The sequence below is a fragment of the Vidua chalybeata genome, chromosome 3 (assembly GCF_026979565.1).
Source record: "Vidua chalybeata isolate OUT-0048 chromosome 3, bVidCha1 merged haplotype, whole genome shotgun sequence".
Lineage (NCBI taxonomy): Eukaryota > Metazoa > Chordata > Aves > Passeriformes > Viduidae > Vidua > Vidua chalybeata.
The window spans coordinates 81447746-81460260 of record NC_071532.1 but is presented as its reverse complement, the minus strand read 5'-3'; the positions used below and the strand labels follow the sequence as shown (position 1 = coordinate 81460260).

At 40.3% G+C, this 12515-nt stretch overlaps 1 long non-coding RNA gene across 1 annotated transcript; it reads left to right on the top strand.

The window, feature by feature from the left end:
- The first annotated feature begins 2976 nt into the window (after positions 1-2976).
- LOC128786316 (uncharacterized) lies at positions 2977-6556 on the top strand. The gene is made up of 4 exons (XR_008430241.1): positions 2977-3249; positions 3932-4196; positions 4302-4398; positions 6395-6556. It is a non-coding gene; the product is annotated as an uncharacterized LOC128786316 (long non-coding RNA).
- The last annotated feature ends 5959 nt before the right edge of the window (positions 6557-12515 follow it).

Here is a 12515-nt window from a genome sequence, read left to right as displayed (position 1 = left end):
AGTGAGCAGCAACATTCCCCAGTAATCATATTAGCACATAAAAGCCTTTGTGCTCCCTGTTCATCACTCCTTTGGAAAAGCCCAGATTATAAATTCTGATTTAATAATAGAATAATTTAGAATGGAAAACACCTTTTTTCCTTTTTTTTTTTTTAATATCATAGAGTCCAGTCATTAACCCAATACTGTCAAATACAGCACTAAACTATGTCCCTAGATGCAACATCTACATGTCCTTTAAACACCACCAGGGATGGTGACTCAGTCTTTTCCTAATACCTAACCTAGCTCCATCACACACTGACACATCTTCAGGCCATTCCCTTGGGTCCTGTCACTGTCACCACAGAGAAGAGATCAGTGCCTGCCCCTCCTCTTCCCCTCACAGGAAGTTGTAACTGCAGTGAGGTCTCCCCTCAGTCTCCTCCAGGCTGAACAGACCCAGTGCCCTCAGCTGCTCCTCACACAGCTTCCCCTCAAGGCCCTTCACCATCCCTGTTGCCCTCCTTTGGTCACTCTCTAACAGTTCAATGTCTCTCTTACATTGTGGTGCCCATAGCTGCCCCCAGCACTCGAGGTGAGGTTGCCCCAGTGCAGAGCAGAGCAGGACAATGCCCTCCCTTGCCCAGCTGGTGATGCTGGGCCTGATGCCCCCCAGGACAGGGTTGGCTCTCCTGGCTCCAGGGCACTGCTGATACATTTCCATTGACCAAGACCCATCCCAGGTGCAAAATCTGGTACTTGTCTTTGTTAAACTTCATCTGGTTGGTGATTGCCCTGGTTTGTGGAAGTCTCTCTTGAGGGCCTTCCTGCCTTTAAGGGAGTCAACAGCTTCTCCCAGTTTTGTATCTCTGAACTTCCTCAATATCTCTTCCTGTGTCCAAGTCATTTATGAAGATGTTGAAGAGCACACAACCAAGGATGGAGCACTGTGGAACCCCAGTAGTGGCAGGTCACTAGTCTGATGTCACCCCATTCACTAAAACTCTTTGTGCCCAACCCATGTGGCCAACACATCATATGATGTGTTTATCCAGCTGTGTGTTGAACATTTTGTCCAGCAGTATACTGCGAGAGACAGTATTGAAAGCTTTACTGAAATCCAAAAAGAGTACATCAAGATAGACAAAGATTACATGGCTTCCCTTGGTCAACTCAGGGTTAGCCATAATTGCTTCTCTTCTATCTAAATTCCAGTGCAGCATGAAAAATAGGAAGTTTGAGCTGATAATCAGCCTTCACAGAACCCTTCTTGACATCTCTACCATACAAAAGTTTTTCTTTTGTAAATGGTTCCACATTACAAAGGCAGATCTATCATGACTAAGTAATGTTTCAGTAATAGGAGTAGAGTAAGCATTAAGTAGATTTAATGGAATTAAATTAATAAATGAAAAATTTGGTTTGTTTGTGAAAGAAAACTCCTTCTGGGAGAATAACTTATGAATGTCACTCCATAATACTAATTTCATTTTCTTTTCTCTCCAATTACATGTAATAGACACATTTCTTGAGGAAAAACTAAAGCGGTTAAATCACTAGGAAATCTATCCCACTGAACTATGTTGGAAAATATGTTTGACTATTGGAAAATTGCCTGGACATTCTAGATTTTCTCATCATACTGTATATAATGGAATGAAAGATGCCTGAAATTTCACTGAAGCGATCATTAAACTTGATTGCTTTATTGTGATATATGTAGTTTTAAAGTTTAAACAAATGCTGCTAATGAACACTGAGCTTTACAAGCAAAATCCTCTAATACTGTCCTTTGTGTTGATTCAATAATTACTATTTTTCTCACAAAATAATTTGAAAAGCCTTCAACTAAATTGGGTAAAAGAAGTTAAAATATTTGAAATAAGAAAAGGTTTATATATATGAAAATAAAAGAATACCTGAGAAAAAGTATTAGTTCAAACTATTCAGCTTACATGGCATAATTGTGTAATTCAATATGGTATCTCATTTATATGCTGCTTTATGCGCTCCTGATGTCAAAACAGAAAAAAATAAGCTCTCAAATATTCATACAACTGCCTTCCAGGAGAGCAAATGCAATTACACATGTATTTGCAACCTCTGGCAATAAGGAATAGCAGTAGTGATTTGATTTTTAATTCCCCCCAGCTTTGCCCAAGATGCATAAAGATCTCCTTTTACAGTGGTGTAAAATGTTGGCTAAAATTCAGCCCAAAGAAAACCTCAGAATGTTATTCTGAGAAAGAAGTGGGTGTTGTGACCACTGGAAGCAGGACACAATATATTAAAACAAAATCTTACAATGAAAGAGGAAATTGAAGTGAATTGAAAGTCTAATGTCCTTGGGTAAAATGCAACATGCTTCATAACTGCAAGTGAAATGTCCATGCTGTATTCTAACTGATCTGATAAAAATCTCAGACTCAGCTTGTCTTTGCAATAGCTGGAGAGAGCATTAAAACAGGAAGGTCCTGTGAGAGTTTTGAAAGTGTTTTTCTTCTATTACTTTTGAAGTAATAAATGTTTATTTATTTAGTTACACACAAATGAAAAAAAGATTCAGTTTGGGGTTTTGGGGGTTCTTTTTATGGGTGGACAAATATCCTTGGTCTGCTATAAAGAGCGTGTAATACTATTGTGGGTGTATTGCAAGCCCACCCTTTCTCCAGGGCATTAAAGGAGACAGAAGATTTCTTAAGAAAAGAGGATAGGGCTGAAGACAGAGTCTTGTGGTGAAATGTCTCAGCTGATTTTTTACCAAGACACGGTGTTGGCATGCAAAAATATGGAGACATTGATAGTCCACAGATATGGACTAAGGGCAAGAAGTTTGAGGAACCAGCCTCCAGGACAAACTAGCTGGCACTGTAATGAAAGAGCACTGCTTCTCCGTGGGCCAGCTGTGACACCACAGGACATTCCATGGCTGATAAAAGAGGACAAGAGAACAGAACCTCAGGTCCAAATTGCTGAGGAGCTGTGCCACACATTTTATCTGTAACAAAAATCCCTAGGATATTTTAGAGAGACACAGCTTTCAACAACTGGCTCATTAGGGCAGGGCATTTTGTCCTCCCTGTTCCAGAATGTCGAGCAGAGGAATTAATTAGCAGAAAGCCTTTAAGTTTGATGACTGTTTCTCCAGGAGCAACAGTGGGAAAAGTTAGGTCCCTAATGTATCAGAGTCTTTGTCATGAAGGCTTCAGATGGAGACTTTAACTCTTATGAAGTGTGAGGATTTATGCTAATTAATTTGAAGAAAAGGTCAGGTTCATGTTAATAACCAATTTGAACTGGTGCCCCTGCATAAAGGTCACTGGAAAGGATTATGACTTTACACAGTTTTAATGTAGGAACTACCAGCTTCATGACAGCTTTGCGGCTCTTCAGCTGTGTTTCTTCAAGAGCTGAATTTTACGGAGCTGCAAGAGTCTGAAAAGAGTTTTGCAAATTGAAAAATTTCTGTATCAGAATAACTGAGGAACATCTCTTCTGGGAAATCATATCAGAAGATTGTTTTATATAGTCAGGTCACCACCACAATATTTATTCTACTACACTCATGAAAGCCCTGGTCTTTAAAACATGCAATGTGTCATGTCCTCTGCAGCTATTCTCATAGGCCAGCATATTCAGTAACCTGCAGCATTCCAATTTGTCTAAATTTTAACTAGATAGATATAAGATTTCTTGCTTTGGAAAACTGGGGGGGAAACGAAGGGGAATGTCTATTATTGTATGAAAAAGCAATTTCCTTTGCCAGTAATCTTTTGAAACCCCATTCCTATTATTTATGATGCTTGTGTTTGAATAAAGTCTTTATCTTTCCCCTTACAGCTCTTATATAGATGGAATTATTATTTTCCTATTAAATTGCCTATTTCTACTAACAGTATCTATAATTCAACCTGATTTCCTTTGCATGGTTATTTTTGTTAAAACTCAGGAAAACAGATGTTCCTTCAAGGTTAGAGCAGCAGAAAAAATATTTTGAAAAACTAACTGGTCCCTTTGAAAAAAGTGAAATGTTTGCCAACCTTCAATAGTAAGTAAAAGGATCCCAGAGAAACCTGGCAGGAAAGAATCCCCACGGTAGATCCACAGGCTTCTCCTGGCTTGGGCTGAACACAATGTCAAGGATATGCAATGTCAGCTTCATGGACAGAAAGACTCCTAAACTTCAGAGAGGCAAGCAGGACCAGGATAGCCAGGTGTGCCTTCTAGTTGTCCCTTTCTCTGTGCCTGCCTTCAGAGGCAGTGCACCACAGGTGGGGTTTTTTCACATCCCTGTCTTCTACCTTTCTTCCACCCAACAGCTCACCGAGGACATCAAACAAGCAGATTCAATGGCAAGAAATCCAGCGGTCTGAGGTTTGTGCCAGGCACTTTTCCAGGACAACTGCTCCTGATGAGGTACATACCCACTTTGCCTTCAATGATGCCCTAAAAACCATTTGGTCTTTTCTGTAGGTTATGAGGAAGATACTCTCATAATATATCCCCTAGCCTTCACCTCCATGCCCTAGAAAAATAGAGGATAGGAAGACAAAGAGCTTTATTGCTTATTCTCTTTTAAGGGAATATAAAAATCCTGTGTAGAGGAGTGAACTGTGAGCAAAGAACAGGGAGAATTAAGCTGGGAGAACTCAATTGTTTGATGCTAATTTTAATACAGCCATAAGGACATAGAGGGGAGAGTATAGGGAAAGGGAGAGGGGGAAAAAATGGAAGAGACAAGGAAGAAGGAGAAAGGGACCATATGTAAGTCAGAGATTTGAAACGAAACAAAACAAAAAGCCAAACCAAACCAAAACAAAGAAAACATTAAAAAAATAGAGGAATCAATATAAGGAAAAAGGAAATGTACACACACAGAAAAAATCCCCACACATTGAAAATATAGAATAAAGTTTCTCCTTTGAATATACTATGGAAAGAAAGAAAAGCTGAGCAGGGCAGGAAAACCACTTTGCTACCACAAGGTGCATACCTTAAAAATAAGTGTTGAAATGTTCTGCATCTGTCATGCCACATGGATGACGGGTCAAGCACTCCATGAACTTTCATATATTTGACTGCTCTTTGGCTCACTCACTGTGTAATTTTACTTGGAAGATACTACATTGTTAAACATTTATAGAGAAAAGCCAACCTTTGCCTGGCAGCAAATATTACACCCAAACCTATCTGACATTTGGCTGTTCTCGCCAAAATATAACTTACCAACAATTTATTGCCTTTTTCCACTTAAATTTTGATAGATATGTTTGCAAATACCCACTGATGGAGGTCAGCTGTAATGTTAGAAACAAGGGTGCAGGACAGTGTTTACACTCATAAAAGCAGACATTTTGGAGAAAATTTAAAACAAGAGCTGAAAATAAGTATAAGAAACAGTTGAACTGCAACAAAATCCCAAATTCAGAGGAAAATAGTCCCATTACTCCTCTATAAAAGTTCCTTGTTTTGAAGACAATAGGTTTTGAAGGAGTAAAGGTTTAGGCTCAGTGATAAAACAGATAATCTTCAGTTTCAGTGAATCTAGGTAATGAGCATGAGGGTGAGGCCCAAGATACCACTGCTCTATAATTCTCCTCCTGAGTGACAGAAAGACTGATTCACTGGCTTAAAGCTGTCAAGAAGAAAGTGATGGATCTAGCTTATGTCCAATACCTCCTTAATAGCCCAAGTGGAGTGCTAAAGCTACATTTGCTGTCATTGAGGAATTTCCTGCCTTTGTGGGAAGCTATTGCCCTGAGAGGAAGACCTACTCCATGCAATGGCAGATGAAAAAAGGGGGAAAAGCCAGGGGAATATTAGTCTCTGACTTTGAAATACAGTGGCATGTGAAAAAAAAGTTCAGGCGGGTCTTCTTACAGTGCTTCACACGTGGAAAGGAAAGAGTAAGTAATTACTGCAAATGTGCTGTTAACATGACCACAAGCCAGTAGCTTAAGCTCTGTTTAATTGTGTATGAGCTCCTTCATCCCAAAACAGATGAGGTCAAAGTGTGTTAGGCTGTTCTCTGAAGTTCATTTCCAAACTAGATTTTTCTCATTTCCTAACAAAGTCTGTTCCCTGGGCTAGTCCAGCACTGCATCACTCTTGACATCTGGACTAGATCCAAGAGGGGTGGCACATATGTAGGCCTGAGTTTGCACTCCTGGAAACTTTAAATTGCTTATGCATTTTGTGCCACTAACATTTCCTGAGCACCAGAAAGCCCTGCTGTCAAGCATTCACAGAAATATCCCAGTAACAAGGGGACAGCTGAGATTGCTTAGGCCCAGAGCATAGACAGCACTTACTTTTGCTGCTTTGATTTAGCAGGTAGTTCAGGGGATGCCTGCAGACCTGGGATCCCTACAAAATCCAAGCCCTTCAAATATGCTTTTTTTCTATTTCCTAGCTGAGTGCTCTAACTGCTAGTCACGTTCTCTTTTCACTTGCTCATGCCTGGAAGGAAAGGCTGCAGGCACCATTAATTAGGAGAGGAATTTGGACTGCAGGAAATGCTGTCTGATGTTCTTACCTGAGGAATCAAATTTAAGATACATACACAGGATTTGCACTTTCTGCCAGGTAGTATATTTATTATGCAGTTTTGCAACATCTGAAAATACAGCAAGGCAGTGCCTAACTTGTGACTGTGTGTGTTCTATTTTCTCTTCTGGCTGCATGCCCCTTGCACTGTTCAATACATTAAGCTGTTCCTCTGGGCCAATAATGACATGGGAAAATGTGAAACTATGAAGATAAAGCATTAAGCCCCTAATTGCTGAGAATGTGAGAAAGGCAAAGAATTGATGGGATAGTAGAGAAAGGCTGAAATCTAATTAGTCCCTCTTCCAATTCAGCAACATATTTCTTTACAACCAGATCACGTTCTAGGAGTTATGTTCAACAGTTGTGCTAATCTGCTCTCTGGAGAGGATCCCAATCGTAGCTCCTCAACAGCAGCTCAGTACCTCACACAACTAGCTGCTAATCCTCCTCCAGTGTTTGATGTTCAACAGAGGACTCAACAGCAGAAGAAATCACTGGTATTATTGACCAATTTTTCTTATAACCTGCCATAAAGGTATGACACAGGTCTTGAAGTCCAAATATGCATCACTCCACACACACACAAAAAAAAAATCTGTCTTCCTTACTCCCATAAAGAGCAATGACATTATTTTAATAAAAGCAGAAACTTTTTGCTTCTTAATGATTAATGATTTATTTTTGAATTCTGAAAACACATTTATTAAGTTCATTTTGGTTGTGGTCTTAGCCAATGGAAACTTTAGGGTAAGAAAAGCAATGTTATCTGGGAATTTCTGTCATTCTTCAGACTTACATAATTGCCATCAGTTTTAACATTCTGTGTTTTGGTTTCCAGAGAAGGATAGATGTTATTAGACATACAAACCGATCTGGAGACTTAGCAGCTCTGCTTACCAGGACAGGGCATTTGCTTGTCAGGAACTGGACTCACACAAATGCATTTGTTTAACAGGCAGAAGTGAAACTCTCATGAAACACCTGTACTGGTACTCACTTTCTGCTCATGGTTTTCATGCCTTGAGACTAGATAGTCCTGCAAAAGAACAAGTTCAGACCGATGAAGATTCAGACAGGAAAAAAAATATATATGTTGATTTCTTGTGTTATTCAAAAGAGTGACTGAAATACCAGCACATTTTCACAAGTTTGTCCATACTAGGCTTTAACCCCATGCTTTCTTTTAAAGAATATGGAGTACATAATAGTCCCCAGAGGTTTCACCAGACTTCTAATAAAGTTCACGTGTGTGTATTACTGTCAAAGAAAGAATGAATACAGAGAAGAGCGTGAATTCTCAGGTATATCACCTTGAGTCTGAGATAATTTTATATATTTTGTACAAAGTAAAACAGAATTGGGGATTATGGAGACCATTTTTTTCACAATCTGAATTTCATCGGGGTGATTGTCTATCCATTGTACCATGACAAAGTCAGAAGCCTCAGTTAAAGAGCCTGAAGACACAGTGGTTCATGAAAGCCAGACTGTGCTTGTTCACTTCAGTGACCATACTGGAATCACTCAAGTGGCCCTGGGTGTTACTCTGCTCAGACTTTATACGACCCCAAAGACCTTTAAGGATGCAGTTATGGCCTATATGAATTTAGACAACTTTATTGTTTGCATCAGTGTTCAAAACTGTGTTGTATAGCATTCAACAGATAAAACAGTTTCATGTGTCATCATGCATAGAGGGTCACAACCAGTTCACTCAGAAAACTTTTATCCACTGCTGATGCAAATAGTTGTTAATTAGCAAGGCCAAAAAAGAAGATGACATCTGATTTAACAAAGAGATATTTTCTTCTCAAGAAAAAGTATTTATTCTGCTTCAAAAGAAACTCCAGATTATAACCAAGTAAAGGAGAAGTAAAGTTGGCTTCTGGAAAAAAGATATCTGTCCAGGACCGACCAACGACTTCAAGGGCAATGTTAGCTAACAAGCTCAGCTAGCACCAAGTCCTCACTTAGGAATGCAATTTGAAACAAGAGGCAAGTGCAAGAAAAAAGGAGCTTCTGACAGCCGTCTTAGAGAGAGCCTACAACAGGTCAGCTGGTCAGGAATAAGGAAGAGACAGAGAGATACCTTTCTAATTAGGTCTTACTAAAAGTAGATCAAGGTAGGTGTTTCTTCTGTTTCTTTATCCATGTTTAAACATACGTGACTGTTGTGTATTTTGAGTGGTGTAAAATGTAAAAAAAAATATTGAACTTGACTGGAGCAAGGAGTGATTTTGAGGTAGGTGTATAACAGCAAAGCACTTTGCCACTAGGAACACTGCTGGTGATGCAAAACTACAAAGCTTGGTTCCAGTACTCCCTATCAAGTGTCCCAGTTTTCCATAATCTGTCTTTTACAGCACTCAAGTGTAGCAGAGGAGCATCCATGAAAGCTGGCTAAGCTGAATGGAGAGTGAAATGGTTGGAGAGGGAGAACTATTTTCCATTCCCTGAAATGGGAGGAGGCAGCATACTTGAACCCCAGGGACAATAATCTCTATAAAGACATTAACAAGGCCAAGGCAAAGTAATGTAAGCATGGCATACAATGATCCAAGCTGTTGCCTCTATTTCTGGCATAGACTGAGCCCAGGCCAGGCCTCCAGATAATATTTGGGCACTGTCCCAGATGAGCCTGAGGCCAGGATGGTGCCTGACATGTTTAGGGGTATCGATGTAGCTGGATCCAGCAGGTCTAAACTCCTACTGCATGACAGATGGATGAGCCTTTCATTCTAGAGCTGAGCTGCTCTGTTGCTTCGAGAGTTTAGAAACAGCAATTTCTAACTAGAAAAAAATGAACCCTGTCCTACAATGCCAGACATATCAATCATTTTCTATTCTTCTTCCAGCTTTAACTGTTGTATTCCTGAGAACACACTCTGACCACGTAAATCTAGTAGAATATTTTAAAACTACTTACAGCACCACAATTTTAACAATCAGCTTGAACGCATTTTGGGGTTCCCCTCAGTAGGACTATAAAGTTTTTAAAAATACTACTTAAGCTTAAATTGCTTTCATGAATCCCAGACTTGAATTATTATGGACAACTAGCAATCATCTGCCTATATTGTTTTCAAACTACAGTCCACATGGGACCCACTATTTCTGCACACTGGAAGAAGCAAATCCTCCCTTGAATTTTCACAACATACAGTTTTGTTTCAGATAAACCAGAACAGTTTGCCTTTTTTTGTGTACTTGTTTAAGTATGTTTTCTGAGATGTCACCATAGAGTGCCAAATTGGTAGCGTCAGGTGACCTGCTGAGCTAATATGGATTTGGATCAACACAATTGTTCTTTGGATCAAACAAAATGTCACAGCTGGGATTAGCTCTTTCTGTTTAAGACAAATATGTTCTTTTAGGTGGATCACTATAATTTAATTCTATGGGTAATGAAGAATGAGGTTATTATGGATTATCACAGCTCTTTCTGTGATATAGCCACAACTGCACAAATACTTTCCCTCTTTTGTTGAAGTAGTGTTTTACTGACTCCAAAGACAGGCTTATTTTAAATTTGCTGCTATTGGCAACAACCATATTTTGTATTTGATGCACATGGATGATGTTCACAATTGTTTCAAAGCAGTGGTACAGAGGTCTCTCTATTACTTGCTGTCAAAAAAATCTATATTTACCACTTCCCTGTAACACTCTCATCATCATGTGTCACCTCTAAGAAGTCAAAATGGGCATTGGCTGCAGCCCACAGAGAGTTAAGGTAAAATCATGCTGAAGCTTCCGCAACTTTCAGGAATCTTCTTGCTCTCCCTATTGTAATATCACTTCCTTTTTAAAAAACTCTGATGTCAGCTCTTAGTTCAGCAGATAGGAACTGAACTGCAGATTTCTTCAAGAGATATGAACATTAATTTTGACTTTGTAAAGGAGAGAGTCTTTAGTTAGCTCTTTAGGTTATTTTAAAAGGTTCTGGGCAAGTAGCAGAGGATCTTCATCTACTGTCTCAAAAATCTATCAGGTACATTCTTGTGTGATTGAAATGAAACTTCCCCAGCTGCTCCTAATATTCCCTAAACCAAAGACAATGTTGAGGAGAAAACAGCTGAAAATGATAGAAAGCCAGGATGGAGCATTAACCAAAACAGAAGTGCCAATATACCAGGTCATTTTTCATAACATGTGAAAAAGAATGGATTTACCAGGAGTGGCTCTCATTTATTTTCTTCATTTGTACATTGGGGTAGCATACTGGGTTGATGCTGGATGGATGGCAGGCACCCACCAAAATTTCTCTATCTCTCCCTTTTACAGCTGGACAGGGGAGAGAAAACATAACCAAGGGTTCATGAGCTAAGGATCAGGAGAGATCACTCACCAGATACTATCATTGGCAAAACAGACTAGAGATATTCATTGAATTTATTACTAAGAAAATCAGAGCAGGATAATGAGAAGTAAAAAAAAAAACCCTTCAAAACAACTTCCCCTCACCTTTCCCTCCTTCCCAACTCTACCTTCTCCCCCAGTGGTGCAGGGAGACAAGGAATGGGGGTTGTGATTGGTTCATTACAGGTTGTTTCTCTCACTGTTCAGGGAGAGGAGTCTTTGCCCTGTTCCACCGTGGGGTCCCTCCCATGGAAGACTGCTGTTCACAACCTTCTCTAACGCGAGTCCATCTCACAGGCAACAGCTTGCTGCAAATTGCAGCAATGTGGGTCGCTCTTCCACAGGCTGCAGTCCTTCAAGGACAAGCTGCTCCCATGAGTGCTGCCTACTCCACAGGCCTCCCATGGGGTCACAGCCTGTTCTCAGGCATCAGCATATTATATTGTGGGGCTTTCCCTGGGGCTGGGGTGGATCTCTGCATGCCCATGGCCCTCCAGGGGCTGCAGGGGCACAGCTGCCTCTGCCTCACCATGGTCTGCACCAGGGGCTGCAGGGGAATCCCAGCTCTGGCACCTGGTGCCCCTCCTGCCCCTCCTTCTCCACTGACCTTGGGGTCTGCAGAGTTGCTCCTCTCACATGTTCCTCTCTTCTCTGGCCACAATTACAACTGTGCAATAACTTTTTTCCTTTCTTCTTACATCTGCTATCACAGAGGCCTTCCCACCATTTCTAATTTGCCCAGCCTTGACCAGTGGCACATCCATCTTTGGAACTGCCAGGGATTGGCTCTGCTGGACATGCAGGAAGCTTCCAGCAGCTTCTCACAGAAGCTGCCCCTGTAGCCACCTGCTACCAAAGCTTGGCCATGCAAACCCAGTACAAGCAGAGAAAGAGTTCTCAAAAGGGGCTGTATTCCAACAGCATATGTGCACAAAGGTGGGATGGTTTAGCATCTCCTGTCTGAAAGAAGAGATACCATTGCCTATTGAAAATAATCTGTATACTGCTGACAAACCATTAGGACTGGCATTGCCTGGCAGGGCATTGCAAAAGCAATATTATGTCATTACAAAGAATCTGAATCATCCAAAACTTCACATGACACAGAAGCAGCTTTAGGACAGAAGATTATGAAGTCCCATTTATGGTTTTATATTCAAGAACTACCTGAAACCATACACTTATGAAACAGTAGTGCTGGTGCCCACACCAGCTTAAAAATTGTTTTTTTTCCTGTCTCTGGCCTAATTCTTGCCTTTTTCACCAGAGTATTTCTTGGGCTTTAGGCAGTTAAATTTTTTAACTGCTTTGGCCCAATCTTAAAAAAAAAAAATGCTTATTAGGGATATCATGCTACTATGGAGGAACAAGTGGGAGCAGACATGCGCAGAAGTTTTTAAGCTGACACTGCTGCCAAAGCTACTGTAACAGGAAAATACATCTGAATTTGGGAAATTAAGATTTCACTTCAAATAAATTCCTATGTTTTTGTTAACAAGCCTGAGGACGGGACTTGTCAATGACTGTATTTCAACTGTGGGGAACTGTTTAAAATGCCCTGACAGATAGTTAGACAGTGTGCTGTCTGTAAGTCACCTAGAAGAAAGACTGTAATCATCTAATTT